At 38.5% G+C, this 23,957-nt stretch overlaps 1 pseudogene; it reads left to right on the plus strand.

The window, feature by feature from the left end:
• Positions 1–16,843: 16,843 nt before the first annotated feature.
• Positions 16,844–18,111, plus strand: LOC149176843 (putative pectate lyase 5 pseudogene; annotated as a pseudogene).
• Positions 18,112–23,957: the final 5,846 nt, after the last annotated feature.

The following is a 23,957-nucleotide window of genomic DNA, read 5'->3' on the forward strand; positions in this document are numbered from 1 at the left end:
CCCCTTTGTAGCCGCTATAATCAAATCCTTTACATAATTAGCCCAAGCCTTTGTTATCAGGCACAATTTTATAACATAGGGGCTCTATACACTATTGGCATTGTATTTACAATAGAAATGGAGCATTACACATAAAACGATTATTGGCGTTGTTTAAAATGGAAAACATGTGAAAGCCCATAAAATACACTACTGGCACATCGCTTCCCGGCAGTCACAACAGACCGGGCTTAACACCTCTGTGGCATTTTCCCTGATGTGATAATATACAACAATGCACTATAGTTTTGCGATCTAATGGTTGCAGTTAATCGCAATCTGACAGTCACTATTCGTCTGATCAATAATGTTGCTAAGAGCTTCCCCATCGTAGATCTAACCCCCAACTGATCCAACAACTAAAAGCAATTTTGGGCGCACAAACTGCATGACCCTTAGCCAAATTCCAGACTCGATGGTAATTATAAATTGCCAATCTAATAAAGTTCAGGTCTGACCTCTCGCTTAACACCCATTCACTTTTTCAACCCGAAATCCACTAGATGACAAGGCCGAGAGATCTACGGCTTGCGGGATTCAACTAGCGCGTAGGTCAGTCAATGAAACCAATGGTGTAGGATGATTGTGGCACATCGCTTGATTTAAGAATTTAATTTTTTCAACCATCCGTAGTTATAAATATAGCAATAAAGACTTAAACAATCACACTGAAAATAATTTACCAAACTGAACATGAATTTAAAGTACCTTTAACAATTCGAGCTGAACCAAGAATCGATGAAAAACAGAGGATTACAGAGAAATGCACAATTCCAGGATTGACCAATTTACAATGGAAATACACAGAGCTTAATTTTCTGCAAATTTTATTCATATAAGGCCAGACAAGCCAAATCAATTCCAATCAGTCCAAAAATCCAATCGGTCCAAATCCATTTTACATCCTTCGAAACTTACATAAATACAACTCCACTCTAACTATAAGATCCTTAAACAATGGATCAAATCTGTCTATTTTAAACTAAAATCAAATCTGAGAAATATTCTCCTCTAGACTCTCAACTAAATCAAACTATTCTAATTAATTACAAAATCATTCAATCACTACTTTCTAGCTCACAATCCTATCTAGAAAGCTGTAAATTGATGGCTAAAGGATCCCACTCCTTTGCTTGTAGACTTTTTTGTATTTTTGGAATAAGTTTGAAGCTTTTTTCTTCCAAGCCTCATACTCCTGCATCACATAACAAGTTGTACAACCTTCATGGAAAATATATAGCATAACAAGCTTGAAACCCTATTACTGATTACCCCGCCATTCCAGACTGTAATGTCAGTATGACAGACGGATGTGTGGGTGATTTTGATATGGACTTCCATAGCATGTGGTGGATCTACTTGAATTTATTCAATAACTAGTGGCTTCTTAGCTTCCCATGCTACTGCAGCTACTTATCAGGTTTCAATGCATCTCTTAATGTTGCTAATTCTGAACTAAAACCTCTAGGAATAGAATCTAACTACATAATTTATGCATATGAAAAACTATACCTAGCCAAGTGATAACTTCGGCATGAGTACTTTTCTGAGGCAAGAGACAATCTTCGCCATTACAGCTTCTATCTAGTTTTTGAATCCGCTAGCTTAGATGGCTAACACATTCTTTTGGCATAAGAGCATTGGAAGTAGACTCCCACAATGAAAATTCATTTCCAGGTCTGGGTGAAGCCACGGTGATGCCCAATTTTTACCAAAAGAAAAGCCCACGAAAAGCCTCCGAAACCATCACAGAATAGTCTCTATTAGATACTCTAACGAGGAGAAATAGGTCTAGTGTGACTCTTATTCCTTTCTGAGTGAGAAGTTCCATGATATGATGGCCTATTTAGCTATGTAAGTACATGCGTAGCCAACCTGTAGCAAGATCATAGTAAGACCAAAGAAATAATTACAAGCCCTCAAGCCTATGTACAAATTTTTCATTTCATCCATGAAGTACTTGGTTCTAACACCCATTACATTATTGTTGTAATGGGATGTTCTCCCTTAGCTTAATTAATATCTTATACATCGCTCAAGGTAGTTGTAGGTTACACTATAAATATTTCACCTTTGTAATGAAATTTTCATGGAAGTATCAGAGATTATAGAATAGCAGTTTATACACATCTTAAGTTTCTGGGCATATTTTATTTCTGTGTATTATAGAATAATAGGTTGTCACACAAAAAACTTGTCCTCCTAGCTATAGCAAGGAGCTTCCACAGTTTGAGTGAAACTCTTTTTCTACTGCCCCACATGTCCTAGAATTTATGAAGCATATATGAGAATTGATGGAAAGACATGAAGATTCCATGATAAGGTTATTTATGCTTTCTTTAGGACAAGGGAATGGTGGCTAGCTAAAGCATTCTTGTAGCCCAAACATCATACATTCTCTCAAATCTCTAGTTGAAATCTTCCTCAATAAATGCCACCCAAGGTTAAGAAATTTGATGGTACATATCAAGAGTTGTTGAAAACCCTAGAAGAGGAAGGCCTCCTTGGTATTTTTGAAGGAAATGATAACATTTTTGGGGAAGAAAGTGGAGCATCTATGGAAGATGGATTATGCTAAAAATTTGAATATGAAAAAACTAGATATTTGTAACACGAGCAACCTTGCGGCAGCAATGACACGAAGGAGGGCCATTTTAGCATCTAAAGTGATCGCTTAACACATAAATGAGTACCAGCATGAAAAATGTGATGGCATTATTACACCACCTTCAAATGATACATGTGTTACTCTTTCTAGTGAGGATTGGCATCAGGTTTGTGATGTTTTTTTGGGTTGCCCCATAAGAAACAGTGTTGCCGATATAGAATAAGAAAGTAGTAGCAGTTTTGAGATGAATTTGGCGTGGGATTTATGCTCACAAATAAAAACAAGAATACTCCCTTCTCTTATGGATTATGCACATGATAATCATAGTAATGAAAACACAAGCCTAGACACTCAAAATGCTCTCATCAGTATGGATCAATCATTAGACCATATATTTTGGGTTGGGTAGAGGCAATTCCTATACACTACTTACATGGACCATCGATATCTGGTGATCATGAAGAAGAGGGGAGGTTTGATCCTGAGCCACTTCTGAGCCCTTCACAAGCATCTGTCATGATGGTTTTAAGACTGTGTCATGTTCTAAAAGTGTTGGAATAACCTCCCTAGACTTGTCACAAGAATTGAGGATAGAATATCCATCTGAGGATAAGAGACTTTGCTCCAAATATGACAACAATAAGGATTGTGCACCAAACATTGGCATTTTTGATAATGAGTATCAACATTACAAAAGTTATGAAATCCTCAATGACGAATTTGTTGCTCTAGAGGAACACAAGTATTTCTGTTTTGTAGACCAATTTCCCCAAGTCTTGAACAATGAAAAGCAGAAATAAACAGAGTCCTCTTATCTCTACAATCAAGACTACAAACCTTCTATTAGAGTAAAGGCATAAGGACCATAATTTTGAAGAGTAAAAGGAATTATCTAGCAGCATAATAGAAGCCACACCTCTTCACATTAGAGCAAAACAAAAAAAGGTGCCCCCTAGGTCTGAATCTTCCAAATCACCAAATTTATGAACATCTACATAGGCTTTGGTATGTACATTACTGGTCAACGAAATTATTAAGAATGGATTGTTCTAGTTTTGCAAGGCACTTAAAGCCCTCCTATTGGAAACTATATCAATCCTATAAAGGAGTAAAACCATTTGTCTATAGTTCGAAATCTGTGTATGGTTTTGTGCATAATCCCTAGAAGGATAATCTCGAAAAACTCTAGTCCTATGCATTAGTTGAAGGTCTATGTTGGGTATCAGTCCTATTTTGAGATCACTGTCAAAGGTTACCAAATTTTTGAAGTTCAAGCTACATGAAGAAAGTTCTGAGAATGTTATGCAAAGTCAAAATCCAAATTGAAGAAGCTAAAATTCTAAGGTCTCAAGTTATCAATTTTTCTTAAAAGAAGTCGAAATTGTCAACATTTTTGTGAAGGAGCCAAGAGAATTATTTAAGGATGTATTTGTATATTATAGAGATTTGCTGACTCCTCTGAATCAACTGCTAATACCGGTTGTTGGACTCCACAAGCCGACTCTGAATCAACTGCGAATACCGCCCATTGCACTCCACAAGCCAACACCTCTAAATCAACTGCTAATACTACTTGTTTCACTCCACAAGTTGTCTCCTCACCTCTTCTTTTGTTTGTGTTGGGTGTTCGTAGAACCTGTCCTTTTTTCAATTCTTGATCCCGAAGGTTACCATAGTTGGACAAAATGTGGATAGAACACATTAATTTTAGGTTATGAACTCCCTCCAGAAAGAGAATGAGAGAGTAGCGAGGTGGGTGAAAATAAGGTAGCTTTGTTGTACAAGCAAGAAAACATGCTCAGAGATTCGAATGAAAGCAGTAGGTCTCAATCAAGCTGGAAACGAAGAAAGGTGGTTAGACAAAACTAAACTCAATGAATCTCACTACCCACCCGATATAGAAACACATCTCCTTCTGTATCTCTTTTTATAACTAAGTATCCATTTCATTCATCATCCCCACCTCATCTTGATTTTCTGGATTTATCGACAGTGACAAAAGCCTGCGTTGCCTTCGTTTCATAGTAGTATCCTTCCATCAAAGTGCTCCTACCTGCTTACTGGGTATTTGTTGGTAGGTCTCGCTCATGTGCTCATTGTAGTTGGAGAAGCCCACTACTATGACGCAGTTGATGTGTTCATTATACAGAAGTAGGGTATTTGGACACAAGTTCGAACAAGCAAGAGGCAAGGGGAGGATTTGAGGAGTGGTCTTGTCTGCTTCAAACTCAAAAACACAACTCCTCTTAGGGTTCAAAAACAAAAAGGCTTAGGATTGCAGAGTGGTTGCAGAGAGGCTCAACTCCACCTCGACTCCAACATGAATCATTTCCAACTCTTTCCCTCTGCCCGAGTGCATGTAGCTCGATATTTTTCCTAGGGTTGCAGAGTGGTTTGACTCTAGCTTGACTCCAAAATGAATCATTTCCAACTCTTTCCCTCCACCCCTGCATGTAGCCGAGTGTGAGCCGAGTGCGTGTAGCCTGATATTTTTCCTAGGGTTGCAAAGTGGTTGCAGAGTGGTTAGACTCCACCTCGACTCAAAAATGAATCATTTCCAACTCTTTCCCTCCACCCCTACGATGTAGCCCGATATTTTTCCCTCCGCCCATGCGTGTAGCCCAATATATTTCCCTCCGCTTGGCCAAAAAATTGTATAAAAAATACCTTAGGATATATATATTTTTGTATGGTATATTAAAACCCTTTAGGCCCCCATTATAACCCCAATATATTATTTTGTGACTTTTCCATATGTAATGCCCCAATATGAACGCACGTGATATAATATTGGTTTGTCAATGACGCCCCCATGCTTAAAATCTTGTCAACAATTTTTTGATCTTTTAAATATTCTCCATAAGACCTAATTTTATTCATTATACCCATAACTCTAGTGAGAATCTATTGAATAGATTTATAGTTTTGCATGCACAACGTTTCAAATTCTCTTCTTAATGACTACGACTTAACAATTTTTACCTTATCACTTCCTTGATATGCTTGTTGCAAAGCATTCCATGCCTCCATTGATTTTTTTACTCCAAATATTCTTGGAAAAATAGAATCATGCACTCTGATATGCTTGCTGCAAATCATTCCGTGCCTCCTTTGATTTTGTTACTCCAACTAGTCTTGGAAAAATAGAATCATGCACTGCTTGCTAGATTAGGAAGAAAGCCTTTGAATCTTTCTTAGATTTTCCTTTAGCTGTGTTCTTTGGTTTTGAGTCAAGTGGGAAAGTGTTTGAGCATCTGGTTCTATATATTCATTCTATATGAAATCCCACAAATCTAGTGAGAAAAATAATTTTTTCATCTTAATGCTCCAAAAACCAAAGTTCTCACCTTTAAACACTGTTATTTGTGGCTCAGAAATATTCATATTGTTGGCCATTTCTACTAACTATTGAGCACTTTCACCAATAACTTGAATCTGCACCGACTTCAAAAAATTATGAAAACTCTTACTAATGGCTTTCACAAACTTTTGAAACCTCCTACAAACAACACACACTTTACATATAAATCATATCCCTTAACCTAGCTCTGATACCATGTTAAATCTATCAAGAGCATACATATGAAAACATAAACAAAATTAATGAACAAAAATAAGACATGTCTGACTCTCAATCCATGAGCTGAACTCTCATTGGAATCTCATATCTCCATAGGAGCAATGAATACATTATTATACAACCGACATATTTCTAATTTGATTATCCATTACCTGACTAATTTATTATACCCAATAATTAGTTGAATGATAAGTGACTACATCTATAAATTTGCTGCCCTAATTCTGATAACTAAAAACACAAAATTTGCTATCTAATTTGTCACCAATTAAATAACTCAGTGTAAGCATTATCCTCAACAAATACACAAGTTTCTTTTTGTTAAGTTAAGACAATTGATTCAAAAATTGTCTTAAATATTGTCTTAAAACCCCCTACATGTAGTAGTGTACATTTAATGTTATATAAAACAACATATCTAAGTAAAATATTTTAATATGAATTAATATTGACATATGTTTATGAGCTTATAAAATGGCTCAATACACATGTTATGTAATCTCTACATCATTCAAAAATACAATTTAAACAATAAAAAAATTACAATTTTTTTTCTAATCTAAAATAAATTTACATTGATCCATATTTAAGATAAATCTACACTTGTGAATAAAATATACTAATTTCCTCCCACTAATATACCAAGACTGCCCATCTAAAAATATAATATTTTTTTAATCAATATTTTATTGTGTTATTACCGTTCTTTAGTCATTTCCGCACTGAATCAACGCAGAAATCGCAGAAATCCGAAAAATAGGGAACAGTTGGCCTGCCAAAACAGCGGAATATAGAATTCGTCATGGTTTTTTCGGCGATTCAATCTCCATTGTTGGCCTGCCAAAACAGCGGAATAGAAATAGATGTTTTGGATTTTGAATTAAATCTCTAAAAAATATGACGTCCACGATCATCAGCGTTATAACCCATATTCTCACGATCTGCGAAGTGTTCTCTTCTTTCCTCTTTCGCAATTGAATATTGCTGAACATTTAGGTTGCCGGCACGAATTTTGAAGTGCTTCTGTTATAAATATTAAAAACCAGGTTAGAGTTTTTAAAGAAAGTTAGTGAATGATCAGGAAAGTCTTTTCATGTCGGAATAAACAAACTCATGTATCTACTATCAGGGAGTCGGTAGAAAATATGTAACAGTTCTGTACATTTTATACACTAAATTGCCGCAAATGCAAATTTTTTGAGATACAATGTCGTATAAGTATGTTCTAAAATTACATGCTTTCCTACTGCATGTACGTAGAGATTGTTTCTCAAACGTTTTATTCTTGCTAGAGTTACTATGTTATACCCAGATTAGAGATGGTTGCTCACTGTAATGCCATTCAAGCTCCAGAAATTGTGGGCATCGAATGAATAAGGAGCAAACTGAATAATTAACTTTATTTTAATAAAAAAAAATCAACTATTTATTCCAGCAATATATACCAATCAAATCTGGAAGTCAATCTATAATTCAATTATTTATTCAAAGGAATATATAGAATTACGTAGATCGATTATTTATTCCAAGGAATATATAGAAATCTGTAATTGACATGATATACTTCAAAAAGATTCATGCATCTTACGAACAATCAAATTCATAAAATATTACAACAATCAATTTCACAAAAACAATTATATTTGTGACGAGTTTCAAAAATACTACATCCCCACCACTAAGGTCCTTTAAAAACAACACTAATCATATTGTTCAGCATATGCTCAATATCAATAACAATGAAATAAAAAACCCTATTAAAAATTATATCGAGAAATGAAAATATGCGGCAATGCCCTTAAAAAATTATTGTAACTAACATATAATATTATAACCAAAAAAATCAATGCTCATCCATGCAACAATTGATACCAATGGATCAATTAACATAATATATTCATATGGTCGTGGCAACCTGTCTAACATATATGATAGTTGGTAGTTGATCCACCCTTTCCATGTTGAACCTATAAGCTTGGAGATTTATAATCTTTAATATACTTCATTTCTTAAAAAACCTTCATCTTGGTTATTGACCAAATTCAGCAATGGTAATTTTACGGATACAAGTTTTATTAAGAGTTTTTCTCACCCATCTTGCACTCATACTTCTTCTCATGGTACTTAATCAAGTCCATCTTGCACTCATACTTCTTCTCATGGTACTTAATCAAGTCCATCTTGCACTCATACTTCTTCTCATGGTACTTAATCAAGTCCATTGTCCATTATTAGTCCTTTCCGTCAAGGCATGGACTATAGTAATAGAATTATGGCTTTAACATGAGTTCATCCACAAACTAAATTAATTTAACTTAATTTTTGAATTGATATTTTGTAAAACATTTTTCTTAAACTTATCAGGTAGATACAATGGTTTTTTTACCAATAATTTATTTCTTCATTTTATTGACCTCTTAACAAGGCAAGGCTTATAATCTTCACTAGTTTCTTAAGTTGAAAACACTGACATGAACCATATTTTATCAAATATGAAGTAATGCTAACATAGCATTACTTCATTAGTATAAAATGTTTGCATTATATATTATGCAATCCATAAGGTGGTCATGTCGGCATCTATTTTGGCACAGAATCACCACATGTGCCCACACTTATGCCCACTTGTCAGTGGCTCTAACCACTGGTCACTACTCATGTCTTGTGGTTTGCATGAGACTGACGATACTTTCTAAGTTGTTGTTCGCATGAGAACAAGATCATGAAACCCGATGAGGGAGGGAAACACTACTACAATTTATGCATCACTGCTACACTTTATATTTTTATTTCCATTTTCTACTTTTTTGTTTTAGTTTACTCTGGTCTCGCTCGAACAATTGGAATTGCTTCAAAGTTTTCTAGTTGCCACCACCTAACAACCAATTAACACTAGTACATAAATGGGGGTTTTAAGACAATATTTGAGACAATTTTTGAGTAAATTGTCTTAACTTGAGACCAAAAAAACTTTTGTATTGTCTTAAATATTGTCTTTAAGCGGGTGTCTCAAAATTATTGTCTTAAATATTATTGTCTTAAAAAATTATCTCTATAAAGACAATATATAACAAGTGCAGTATTGTCTCTTAGGAGACAATTTCATTTATGTCTCTCTTGAGACAATTTCATTTTTGTCTCTCTAGAGACAACACTCGGATTAGAGACAATATGTTTTTAATACTAGCTATTGTCTCTATAGAGACAACAAAAATTTTATTTAAAGATCACTTTTGTCTCTCTAGAGACAATATAAAACAATGAATCCAAAATTATCTCACCATTGAAATAAATTGATATAAAAAACATTTAAATAAAAATAAACTACAAAATCATTGATTAATTCATGTTAGAACACAGTGGAATCGAACCACCAACCTCCTGCAAATGCTCTTCCATTGAGCTAGCACACTTTAAAGAATTACATGAATAGTTATGGCAATCCTGAAAACTACATTTCTAGCCATTGATTTAAAAAAAATATAAATCTAACACATGATCTATAATCTTTATAAAAACTATAATCATGTAGACCATATTTTTAACTTACTAAAACTAACAATTGCCCCAAAATGTGCAAAGAGAGGCGGATTTTATATCTAGAAAAAAATTTCAAAATCTTATATTAGTATACAATTAATTTCATGTATACAAGCTATCTTGCTAGAGTGGCATATCCCGTTGGAATTTCATTCCATGTTAAGACTTCTTTTTCTTCATCTCCTCCTCCACACATGTATGTCCCTATTATGGTGTATATGCACCGAGATAAAATTCTATAACAAAATTTCTTGATTTCCAAACATAAAACAAACAGAATTATGATTTGTGAATCCATAATCTGCGATTAAGTCGTTATCAAAGAAAAAGTAATGAAATGGAGTGGATATATTCTCTTGAACCTTTGCAATCAATTCTCACTACATAAAAGTTAATAGACTTGGAATATGTTTTTCCTTTTAATTTTAAGCTGGATAGATTAATGGCTCCATCCTAGCTCCATAATTATTAGGGGCCCTCTATGGCTTGCGAGTTCCACACGAACCATTGTTTATGAGAATGAAGAGTACTGATGACCAAGAACATGTGCTAAAAATATCATCTATGTTGCTACTAAATGCAAAGATATGTCATCATAATGAAAATAACAAGAGCACATTTCTTATTAAACAAGTGGGCGTTGATTATAAAAAGGAGAGGATGACATCATGGAAGACAAACTACTCTTCAGTAGCCAGTGCCAAGAAAGCATGGCACACACTCAATAAAATAGATAACCATAACATGTGAAAAGTTGAAAACTATGAACTGTAAAGCAAAAGGTCAAAGAACTGCTTACCACAATTTCTCTCTATCCACCAGTATAGAGTACTTGCAAGAACAACAACAATTAGACCAATTGTGTTGGTGATCACATCAATGAAATGATCTTGAGCATATGCCTTCACAATCTCATTAGTAAAACTTCGACAATACATTATGAGGAACAACTTCACAAAAGTAACTGAAACGATAATTCCAACCACCCAATGCCATTTGTCACCATCTAAAGGTAAACCATCCTCATGTGGAAATTTGGAAATAGAGTTGAAAAAAGTTAATTCCTTGTAGACAAATTGGAAAATGGAAATTCTAACAAGATAAATCTTTAGAAATGAAAATAATAAAAAGAGCAATGTCTGAAAATTATATGTTTAATGACATGTATTAAACATTATACACTTTGTTAAGAAAAATTCCATTTAGATATTTCGATAATGTAAATAACTTCGTAAAGAAATAACCCTAGAAGCAAACATGTTCACCCCAATGAACCAAAGTAAAAAGAGGTATATCATTGATTGGTTTCCCATTATATAAGTCTCTAGACAAGGAGGAGGTCAACTATGGGCATTTGTCTTGGTGACTTCTACTTCACCTTCAATATGAGACTGATGCAAACCTAATGGATGACCAATAGGTTCTGGAGAAGTGGTAAATATTTCTGAAGAAAAGGTCATATGCTCAAGTGGATTTTCTAAAAACCAACAAGCACCACCACCCATTTCCTAAATGGCCCATTGGGTGGGATTTGACTTGTATGTGATGTTCACATCAACATTTCTAACAGAATTCTCAAATGCAGAACTTCAAAATATTGTATTGAGGTGGAAGTAAAATCTAGGTAAAAAAAAATATGTTATTTCAAGTTCAAAAAGACTATTGGAGCGAAAACATTCAAATACTTTATCATTGAGAATCATTAATGTTTATGCCACAATGTTTCAGTGATTTAATGTCATCCATTGTGATTCATTGTGCATGAAAAATATATTGTTGCAATATTAATACTAAGATATTTCTTTTATTTTCTCTCTCCACCTTTTGTGGACCCTATTTTCCTACAGTTTGAAGGGCATGCCAACTAGAATCAAATTTTGATTCATCTGTGAAGTCATAATTATGATTTAGGAAAGGCAAGGGGAAAAAAGAAAGTAATAATAAACTGCAGAGGATATCCTATAGGATGGGGATGTCTAAAGCGTTTATTGACATTGTAAATTAAAATATGTTTCCTCAGGTTATATTTGCAATCCACGCGTTAATTATAGCAAGAAGACTAGTCCTATGGTAAAGCTTGTTTGTACAAATCCATAAGTTGATCTTCTTAACTTGATAGGAATACATGGACTTTTTATTAAATTTCCACATGATTTGGATCTTTTGTGTATGTGGTTGAGGCCCTCGATATATAAACATGGTGAAACACTTCATGTTCAATCATTTGTCTTCCATGACAATCAAAGGAGATTTATTTGTCTATATAAAGATTGTCGAGGTCACTTGTTACTTTGTTTTGCTATCCAACCCATAGGTGTTTGGTCTTATAAGATTGATCATCTCAAATCTATGACACAGATAACCACCTTTTTCCAAATTATCTTAGCAACTAGGGTGTCGAGTGACCAATAAACACATACAAAGGTAGATCTATGATGCAATTTTTGCTCAAATAGGTGACCGTAAAGACACCTCCACTTACTAGTGCAAGGCCCCATTGGTAAGGGATTTCCACCATTCAAAGACCCCAACTTAGTTCACCTCAACATCTCACATCAACAGTTCTAATTCTTCCTTATGAGAACAATTTCATGTGCCAAAAATCTAAAGTTGTGGAGGAATTTTTTGGGCCATTTCAAGGGTTGCATTTGCCTTAGGAAAGGCCTCACTGTCACACATTTACAATCATGACCAAATCAAAAATTTGTTCGAGATTATCTTGAGGCAAGAGGCAAGAATTTCACAAGTGTGTGGGGCCTCTAGTGACCTTGTTACCTTGCTAGAGGCATCCATTTCGTTGGATGTGTAACTATGCAAGAACAACGAGCAGAACCAAGATTCAAGTGGATATTTCAGTGAATATTGGAAGCCAAGCACCTTGTTGTTTGTACCACTACTACTAATTGTGCATGCCATCTTCATGGATTGAAACTAGGTTTGGGCAACGTATTGATTCCTATAGGATTGTAGGAACTATCTCAAAGGTGGATTGATATTTACATAGGGAAGTGACAGAAGATTGAAGGAATTCTTCCACTTTTCACACAGGGGTTTGCATAAAGAACAAGAATGCTTACTTCCTTGGAATTTCACCGTGTATTTTAGGTTCCCTTTATCTCATTTATTTTGTCTATATGGTTGAGTTAAATGCAAGCTCTATTTTTACTCAAATCTGATATCAGTCTATAATGCAGCTCCAGATCAATACACATCAAATTACCATGTTTATATTCTTTATTTCTGATTTATGCATGGTTATAAAGTGAAATGCAAGCTTTGTTTTTAATCAAATGTGATATCAGTCTATAATGGAACTCCAGATCAATACACATCAAATTAAAGTGTTGAAATTCTTTATTTCCCATTTATGCATGGTATTGGTTTGTTTGGCAATGAATTAGTAAAGGAACACCTACAACACATTTGTTGTGTTGTGTTGGTTCATAAACTCACCAATGTGTAACTTTTCCACTGTGTAAAATGCTTGATTTTCATGGAATGGTAGCCATTGAATGTGTACTCATTGTTGAAGTTTAAATCTGAAGCTTATCTTCCTATTTGGTAGAGAGTGGGAGTTCCTTGTGAGTGCTATAGTAATGCATTTTAAATTAAATGAAGAAAATGAACCTACATCCATATGCTCCTAAACTATTTAACGAAACTCATTAAAGGCAAACACAGTGAACCACAGCAAATTTAGGGGCATAGAATTGGTTTTTCCAAAAGGGAAATATTACATTGTTGTACCCTAAGATAAAAGATACCAAAATCCCTCATTATATGTGTTTTATTTTTTCTTCACCTTATGAGACTACTGCAAAATATTGCAGTCCACTCACCTCAATCCTTGAATTCTAGATGCAAAAATTCATCTCTCTATACACCACAAAATATTTTTTTTGTAGTAATCTAAATTACCTCAAAAGATCTATATAGTGCCCAATCTTCTAGAACTTGTAGTATAAGGTCTCAAAACCTCAAACCCCAACCTTATACCCTTTTCACACACACCACAAAAAAAAAAAAAAAACCACTTTGATCTGCCAATGCTAGCCCCAGAGAGAACTAGAATGACCACTAGAAAGGTATCTAAAAGAAATTAAAAGCTAATTTGGTTGAGTCCTTGACCCCACTCACTCCATTAATCCATCATTAATTTACCTTTCGAACAAAAAACTGATAGACACATTTGTTGAGAATGATATGTGATTGCCTTCATCCTAAGAGCGACCATAGAATATTATAATTGGATGAATTCAAATATCCAATAGAATGTTCTCTATCTCATTCATGCCTATTAAATTTTGATGATTTGATATGGTCATTTTAAAAGGCCTAGTTTAAAGGATTTATGAATTAGTCCTTTTATGATCGACTACTTATCCAAATCATTACATGTTTTGGTGAGAAGAACCTACTCTTTCAAATTGTGTAACTGTTTCTGTGTGTAGTTCATCCAAACAATGCCAACTAGACAACCTCTCAAGTCTCAACTCAAAGATTGATATAAGTGAAGTATGTTTAGTAGATGCACATGTTAATATCACTTTCATCATCCTCCCTCTATTTCAATTGATTTCAAAAATAGCAGGCTCATTTGTTTTGAAGCATTGTTATGGTTTATCACTGGCCCTCCCTCCTCTGTTTCAGTGTTTTCAAGAGCTATGGGCACACTCATTTTGATGCATTTTTCTGGTCCAAAATTTTTTCAAGAGCTATGGGCCCATCTTTCTTGTGTTTGGATTAGACCTAGCCAAGCTGGAGAGGCAGATTATGTGCAAGTGTTGAGGTCTAATTTCTCTATGAACAGGCCGAAATATCTTCTATGTACTACAACACAACCCTGGAACAACTTTGATATAATGGCCGAATTGTAGTGCAAGAGTATAGGGCTTCTAGACGAGGATTTGCATAGTTGGTTGAGGACTGTTAGGCCGAGTTGGGGCAACACTGTAGCTTTTACAAGAAGCCCTAGTTATGGTCAAAATCCTTAGAAGATATTGTGCATAGGGTTGAGTATTTGAGGGTAGATGATGATGCCCTAAAGAGGTATGTTGTATGTCTTTCATGTTGATGTTTTGCTAGGGATTGTAGGTCTAGTTTTGAAAAGTTTTGAAGCAGCCTAAGTACAGTGGTTAGAGGACTATTAGTGGTTGTTTGGGTAACCCTAAGTGTTGTGGACAAGTGGCAGATTTGTCACAACAAGAGGGTTGTACAGTGTATGCCCTAAGAATTGACTTTTGGAGAAGGGTAGTGAAGAGGGCTAGTTATTGGGCCCTAGTTCTGTGATTGATAGTGGGCCAAATCAGAGATAAGAGGGCAGCTCCAAGCCCTAAGTCTGTTCATCTTTGGAGCAGTAGAGAGGAAAGAAGTGGATAGTGGTTAAGACCCTAAGAGTTGGCACTCTTGGAGGAGGATTTGCGTAGGTCTTTGAGGACTGTTAGACCGAGTTGGGGCAGCACTGTAGCTGTTACAGAAAGCCCTAGACAGGGCCAAAAACCTTAGAAGATATTGTGCATAGGGCCAAGTATTTGAGGGCAGATGATGGCGTCCTAGAGAGGTATGTTGTATGTCTTTCATGTTGATGTTTCACTAGGGCTTGTAGGTCTATTTTTGGAAAGTCGTGAGCCAGCCTAAGTATAGTGGTTGGACTGTTAGTCGCTATTTGGGTGGCCCTAAGTGTTGTGGACAGGTGGCAGATTTGTCACAACAAGAAGGTTTTACATTTTATGCCCTAAGAATTGACTTTTGGAGGAGTAAAAGGGTAGTCAAGAGGGCTAGTTATTGGGCCCTAGTTCTGTGATTTGATAGTGGGCCAAATCAGAGATAAAAGGGTAGCTCCAAGCCCTAATTCTGGTCTTCTTTTCATGGTTTCTTTGTGCCTGCATATCAAGGATCATGTTTATCGAGAAACCAAACCCATTTCTCACACAAACAAGCACCCAACAACAGATACAACGTTTCTTATATGTTTCTTGTAAGTAAAATATATTTCACGCAAATTCAATGCCTCAGAATCAGATCGGCGATTACCTTGCTGTGAACTAAAGAATAACCGCATGACCTCTCTGTGAACTAAAGAATAACCACATGAGTGTGTCTCTAAACTCTGTAGGCGGCCTATCTGACTCTGAAACTGCTATTCTATGTCTATATTGGACCCTTGGTATTCAATTCAAGCATCCGAAAGATTGAATGATTGGCAAGTCGGCTCTAGAACTATGGACCGGAATATTAAGAAACCTACGCATGAAAACTTACAAGAGGTAACTAGTAAGCGATACCTTTTCCTCTAAATATTGATTTCTTCCCAGAGCATTAGTTTCCACAATGGTCTTTCCCTGCTCTTCTCACTGGGTGCCAAGAGAATGGTTACAGTATTACGAGAGAAACATCTCCATCCCAGCTTTAGTAAGGCGGAAGGATTAAAAAGTTATGGAGGCATAAACCTCTGGCTGATTAAAAAATTTTGGGATGCTACTTTAGGTCTTACATCAATCATTTCCATTTTAATTTAATGGGCTTACGGACCGACCAGACATCAGCATCATTTAATACAATTAATCTGCAGAGCTCTGTGCAAATTATAAAAGGAAACATAAATCCCAAATCTGAATCTCAATTCAAGACCAATATACCAGCATTGTAGATAAGGACACTGTTCCACGCTTACAGCAGCACACATCCTTGAATTTCAGATTCTCCCCCGTTGGAAAAACACTGGTATTTTAGAATCTCTAGCCATTTTTCATGTTTTCAGAATCCACAGTTGTTGTAGCCCTAGAGCACTGCTGCGAGTATAGAATAAAGATACTTCCTTGTGGCATTATTTATCAGAGATAAACAGGGTGCAGAATATTTAGAAGAAAGATACTTCTTTGTGGGATTATTTCTCAGAGATAAACAGGGTGCAGAATTTTTCTGCATTGAAAGCTACGATTTCTTGAGCTTCTAGGATGAAAATGGCTATCCAGAGTCAGTTATATTCTCTATTTCTACTTGCGGTAATAGTTTGCCTTCAAATCTTGGCTCCAAATTGTTCCGCAGCAAAAACTCACCGAATTGTGGACAACATCATGGGTTTCCCCAGAGGGCACCCCACTATACAAGCAACAGGGCAGACACGACAACAGAAACAAAATTCTTCTTTTTCAGTACAGAGTCTTGAACAAGTAGTTAAATCGGTCCATAAGTAAGTGCCCCATTTAAATTTTTTCAATCTCCAGCTATATATTTGAAAACGATGAGAATGACATCTATACTAATTGATTGCAATTGAGTATCTGAAATGCAGAGTATTGCTTATAAAATTTTACTGATTTTATGCATGGGAATGGCGTGTGATGCAGAAGTATCAATGATTCTCGAAGACAGCTGAGCTATTTGTCCTGTGGAACCGGTAATCCAAAAGATGATTGCTGGCGCTGTGATCCAAATTGGCAAATGAACAGGCAAAAGCTTGCAGATTGTGCTATTGGCTTTGGCCGGAATGCCATGGGAGGAAAGGGCGGTCATACTATGTAGTAACCGATTCCAGTGACAACGATGTTGTGAATCCCAGACCTGGTACTCTTCGCTACGCTGTTATTCAAGACGAGCCGCTCTGGATCATATTTGAGAGTGACATGGTCATTCAGCTCAAAGAAGAGCTCATCATGAATAGTTTCAAGACCATTGATGGCAGAGGTGTCGATGTCCATGCCCACGGTGCCTGCATAACGATACAGTATGTGACCAACATCATCATTCATGGTATCAGCATCCACGACCGCATTCAAACAGGCAATGCCTTGGTGAGGGATTCACTGAGCATTATGGTTGGAGAAATCTTTCATATGGCGATGGAATTTCAATTTTTGGAGGATGCTATATCTGGATAGACCACTGTTCTCTTTCCAACTGTAACGATGGCCTAACTGATGCAAATGTGGGATCCACTGCCATCACCATATCAAATAATTACTTCACTCACCATAGCGAGGTCCCATACTGCCATTGGATTCCTTTCAACTAATTTGCAGTTGTGTCTATTAATCTGTGTCATAGACAAAAAGCTGAAATGGTAATTTCTATGCAGCTCCTGCTTCAGGGTAACAGCGACAGCTATGTTCAAGATTAATTATGCAAGTAACGATCGCCTTTAATTGCTTTGGTGAAGGCCTTATCCAACGAATTTGCAGTTCTGTCTATTAATCTCTATCATAGACAAAAAGCTGAAATGGTAATTTCTATGCAGGTCATGCTTCTGGGTAACAGCGACAGCTATGTTCAAGATGTAATAATGCAAGTAACGATCGCCTTTAATTACTTTGGTGAAGGCCTTATCCAGAGGATGCCTAGGTAAACTCTCTTCCCCACATGAAATCAACCTCTGAATCTATGTGATGTCATGGTATTGCCATAATTGCAGAAGGATTTCACAAGGTTGCATTGATCAAATTAGGAATGGAATGGTGCATTTCACAACTCATAATTGATCATATTATGAGTGCTAAGATAAATGTATATTAATGGAATGGAATGGAATACAATGCAATGTCAGAAAACCTTTTCCTATCAATTTCTTTATCCATTTTTTTGATATGGTCATTTTAAAAGGCCTAGTTTAAAGGATTTATGTATTAGTCATTTTACGATCGACTATTTATCCAAATCATTACATGTTTTGGTGAGAAGAATCCACTCTTTCGAATTGTGTAACTGTTTCTATGTGTAGTTAATTCAAATGATGTCAACCAGACAACCTCTCAAGTCTCAACTCAAAGATTGATATAAGTGAAGTATGTTTAGTAGATGCACACATTAATATCACCACCATCATCCTCCCTCTATTTCAATTGTTTTCAAAAATAGCAGGCTCATTTGTTTTGAAGCATTGTTATGGTCTATCATTGGCCCTCCCTCGTCTGTTTCAGTGTTTTCAAGAGCTATGGGCCCACTCATTTTGATGGATTGTTCTGGTCCAAAACGTTTTCAAGAGCTATGGGCCCATCTTTCTTGTGTTTGGATTGGTCCTAGCCAAGTTGGAGAGGCAGATTATGTGCATGTGTTGAGGTGTAATTTCTCTGTGAACATGCTGAAATATCTTCTGTGTATTGCAGCACAACCCTGGAACAGCTCTGATATAAAGGCCGAGTTGTAGCGCAGGAGTATAGGGCTTCTAGAGGAGGATTTGCATAGGTGTTTGAGGACTATTAGGCCGAGTTGGGGCAGCACTATAGCTTTTACAGGAAGCCCTAGACAGGGTCAAAAACCTTAGAAGATATTGTGCACAGGGCCGAGTATTTGAGGGCAGATGATGACGTCCTAGAGAGGTATGTTGTATGTCTTTCATGTTGATGTTTTGCTAGGGATTGTAGGTCTAGTTTTGGAAAGTTTTGAAGTAGCCTAAGTACAATGGTTAGAGGACTGTTAGTGGTTGTTTGGGTAACCCTAAGTGTTGTGGACAAGTGGAAGATTTGTCACAACAAGAGGGTTTTATAGTGTATGCCCTAAGTATTGACTTTTGGAGAAGGGTAGTGAAGAGGGCTAGTTATTGGGCCCTAGTTATGTGATTGACAGTGGGCCAAATCAGAGATTAGAGGGCAGCTGATCCGGATTTAAACAGGAACGCAACAAATTACAGAGATAACCATATACACAAAGATGTAGCGGAAATAATACTTCATTTCATTAATGGAAAATACTGAAATATGCTTACAACCAGAAAATAGAAATAAACCAGCTAGGGCGATGGTAGCTTATCTCTGAGAAGAGATGTGATGGCTACATGCCTCTGAACTGTGTTACAATGAGGCTCGAAGGCCTATTTATTGTTGAGAAACAATGGAAAACCCTTAACATTCCAAAACCTAACCCTAGGAGATGAAACGCCAAACTGTGGGCCCCGTTTGGGGTAAATTGGTACATCAACTTCCCGGGGTCGTAACTTTGGCATATGATCTCCGTTTGACGCGTACAATAGCTAGTTAGAAAGATCTATCCGAGCACTATCATTGTTGGAATGGGCATGGACCCATGGACCCATGGACCCATGTTGCCCCTGGATTCCCCAAAAAACGTCATTTAGGGCCTCAAAACGGCTCCGGAAGTTCAGGACCCGAAAAACTGCTAAAAATAGTAAGTTGTGCTACAATTAAGGAAACTGAAAATGCTGAGAAGGACAATGGTGGGGGTCCAGGTGGACTTGGCAGGTGGCCACCAATATCCACCTGGATCATTCCTCCCCCCTTAGGAAGCAATGGTCCCCATTGCGTTGAGCTCCTCCATGAGATGAGGAAACTTTTGCTGAACTTGTTCCCTGGTGAGCCACTTGCCCTGCTGAAGGAGTTGGCCTGCTTTGACAACTCGATACAGTTGGATATTCTGTTGGCGAGTGTTCTTGATCTGTGTGTCCATGATCCGATCAGTTGCAGCTTGGTCCATGCAATCTGGATTTAATTCTGTGGGTTTGAGCTGTTCTGCAATGTCGGATGTGTCTAGCAATGGTGGAAAGTATGGCCGAAGGCGGTCCACATTGAACACTGGGTGCAGGCCAAGGAATGGGGGAATGCTGAGCTCAAATGCATTGTCTCCCATAGCCTTAGTAATGGTGTAAGGACCATATCGGAGTGGTCTCAATTTCCGATAGGCTCCAGTAAGGCGTTCCTTTTGCAAATGCAACCAGACTTTGTCGCCCACCTGAAACTTGTGTGGCACCCGATGTTGATCATGTCGCTGCTTGTACTTGGCATTTGATTTCTCAAGAATGTCGTGGACCTGCTGGCGAATATGTTGGATGCGCTCAATGAAGCTGGTGGCCTTATCTGTTTCGGACTGGACATGAGCTGAATTCATGTGAGTAGCTGCAAGTGGCATGGCCACATCAATGGGGCATAGTGGCTGGAATCCCAAACCCACCTGAAAAGGGCTATGGCCAGTGGAGCTGTGAAGAGCTCGGTTGTAGCTGTGCTGAACATAGGGGAGGTTCTCGTCCCATGTGCGTGGATGCTTTGAGTTATACATGCGCAGAATGTGCACGATCATCCTATTGACAACCTCTGTCTGGCCATCAGTTTGAGGATGGAAGGCTGTGGACTTCGTGAGTTTGGTGTCCAGCATTGACCAGAGACTGGACCAAAATGTGCTGAGAAATCGACTGTCCCGATCTGAGATGATAGACTGTGGGATCCCAAAGTGCACCCACACTCGTTCAAAGAAGAGTTTAGCAGTGGCTTCTGCTGTGATATTTTTCTTGCAGGCCACCATAATGGCCATCTTCGAGAACCTGTCGACGACCACAAAAACACAGTCATTTCCATGCTTAGTGGAAGGAAGGCCTGACATGTAATCCATGGAGATGGATTCCCAAGGTCGACTAGGGGTAGGAAACGGGGTATAGAGGTCGTGCTTCTTAATGGTCGGTTTGGCAATGGCACAGGCAGTACATGATCTGATGTACTTCCCAACATCCTGTCGAAGATTCGGCCAATAGAAATAATTTTGCAGTACTGCCACTGTTTTCTCGACCCCGAAATGCCCAGCAGCCCGACTGTAGTGTGCTTCCCAAATCATCTTGGCACGCTCGCTTGAAGGAACACAAAGGTGACCGAGGTGGCATAATAGGGCATCCTGGAGGTGAAAATCTGCAACATGCCGACCCTCCAAGAGTGTCTGGTATGTGTGGCCGAATTCTGGGTCGCTCTTGTAGAGAAGTGGCCAACCAGAAGTCTCGTGCCCACAAGAGTTGAGCACGGTGGTTAACGCCATGATCGGTGGTCGACTGAGGCAATCTGCAACATTATTGGTGTTGCCCTTCTTATACTTGATATTCAAGTGGAACTGTTGCAGGTATGTAGACCACTTCTGATGGCGATCATTCTGCAATTTCCCTTGGGTCTGTATGAACTGCAGGGGTCGGTGGTCTGTGTGGATGACCGTTTCCTTCCCCAAAATGTAATGCTTCCATTGTCGGCAGGCCTGTACAATGGAATACATTTCTTTATCATAAGTGGGGTACTTCCGGACTGTGTCTGAAAGTGTTTCACTGTGATATGCCACTGGATGTCCATGTTGAGTAAGGACTGCCCCAATAGCATAGTCAGAGGCATCTGTCTCGACCTCAAATGGTTGTTGTAAATCTGGTAACGCGAGCACTGGTGCCGTGCAGAGGCGATCCTTCAACTCCATGAATGCCTTCTGTTGAGATTCAGACCAAAAGAATCTTGCTTTCGCCCCTCCCTTGGTGACTTGACTCAAGGGCCAAGAGATATGAGAAAACCCCAACACAAACCTGCGGTAGAAGTTGGCAAGACCTAGAAAGCTGCGGAGCTCTGTTAGAGTGGTTGGAGAGGGCCAATCCCGAATGACTTGGACCTTGGCTGGATCGACATGCACCCCCTGTTCATCAATGATGTATCCCAGATACTGAACCTGGGTCATGCCAAAAGTGCATTTCTCCAAATTGGCACATAGCTTGTGTTGCCGCAGTGTTTGGAGAACCTGTCGGATGTGGTGGAGGTGCTCTTCCCAACTCTGGCTGAAGATCAGAATGTCATCCAAGTATACTACTACAAAGGAGTTGGTGAATGGCTGCAATATGTCATCCATTACCCTCATAAAGGTCGCAGGAGCATTCGTCAATCCGAAAGGCATGACCAACCATTCGAAGAGGCCCTCCTTGGATTTGAAGGCAGTCTTCCACACATCAGAGGGTTCGATTGGTACCTGGTGATATCCTGACTTCAGATCGATCTTGCTGAAATATTTCGCCCCCTTTAGTTGGTCTAGGAGGTCATCAATCCGCGGGATCGGGTACCTATTACGGACAGTGATCTTGTTCAGCGCCCGATAGTCAATACAGAGTCTCCACGTCCCATCCTTCTTCTGTACCAACACGATCGGGCTCCCACAGGGCAATGAACTCGGACGGATGTGACCTTTCTGCAGGAGCTCCTGAATCTGCCTCTTGATTTCATTGTTCTCCAGAACGGAGCGCCGATAAATTGGTCCATTGGGTAGCGGCGCACCTGGGGTCAGATCGATGGAGTGCTTGACTTGACAGTGCAGAGGAACTCCTGCTGGAGAGGTGAAGATGTCCTCGTACTCCTCCACAATCTTGTCCATCTGTAGTTGTCATGCAGAGGGACCCCGTCTGGAGGCCGCGGCCACTGTCTTCTTCTTTCCTTGAGGGCGTATCATCAGGAAAAAAATTTCCTGGTTTTGGAAATGATCTTACTGCATTGTTTTGCAGTAATCAAAGAGATGGCGGCAGGTGGTGCTACCTCTGGTATCCTGAACAACTTATTTCCCAATGTAATAATAACAGCACGGGGTCTTGATTCATACACAGCATGTCGCTTCCACAAGTATGGTTGTCCTAGTAATACATCACAAACTTCAAGGGGAGCAATGTCACACAATACCTCATCCGTGAAGGGCTTGATGTTGTATGGAAGGCGACACTGCTGGCTCACGCGAAGATCTCGCCTTTGGTACAGCCACCCAATGGTGTATGGTTGTGGATGTGCTGTGGTCGGTAAGCCCAACCGCTTCACGACCTCTGCTGAAATGAGGTTCTTTTGACTCCCGCTATCAACAATGAACTGTATCGGGGAGCCCTTTACCCACATCTGAGAGTGGAAGAGACGCTCCTCCTCCTCTGGATCTTCGGGTTCATTTTTCTGGATCTTTGCGGTAGCAACAGTGGCGCTGGGATCCGCATCAATGATCTGCTTCCCTTTTTCATACCCCTTATCGGGTTCTGACTCAGAGTCGGAACATGCATCTGATTCTGAAACCTTTAGCTCAGCCACCAGTGACTGCTTGGCCCGACACTCACTTGTGTTGTGAGTGGAGCTCTTATGGAACTCGCACCATTTTCCAGTGTCCTTTCTCGGCTTCGCGGAGTTGTTCTTTGCTTGCAGCTTCGGCTGGTTGTCTTGTCCTGTCCCGCCTTGGCTTTGTCCTTTGTTCTGTGGTTTCGGGGCACCTTCCCCTGCTTTGGATTCGCAGATCCAAAATCTCGCTTCTTTTGTTTCAACTTCTGCTCGACCTTGACGGCATATCGGTATGCTGCGCCGAGCGAGGGGATGTTTAGGAACTGTATTTCTTCCTTGATGTACTTGTGCAGGCAGCCACGGTATTTGAGTATCAAATTTTGCTCCGAATCCTTGATACCCAACTTTGTGCGAAGGGTATGGAAAAGATTGG

Source organism: Pinus tabuliformis, chromosome 4_1, assembly GCF_031772625.1.
Source record: "Pinus tabuliformis cultivar Carrire ecotype Pingquan chromosome 4_1, CPIR1, whole genome shotgun sequence".
Classification (NCBI taxonomy): domain Eukaryota; kingdom Viridiplantae; phylum Streptophyta; class Pinopsida; order Pinales; family Pinaceae; genus Pinus; species Pinus tabuliformis.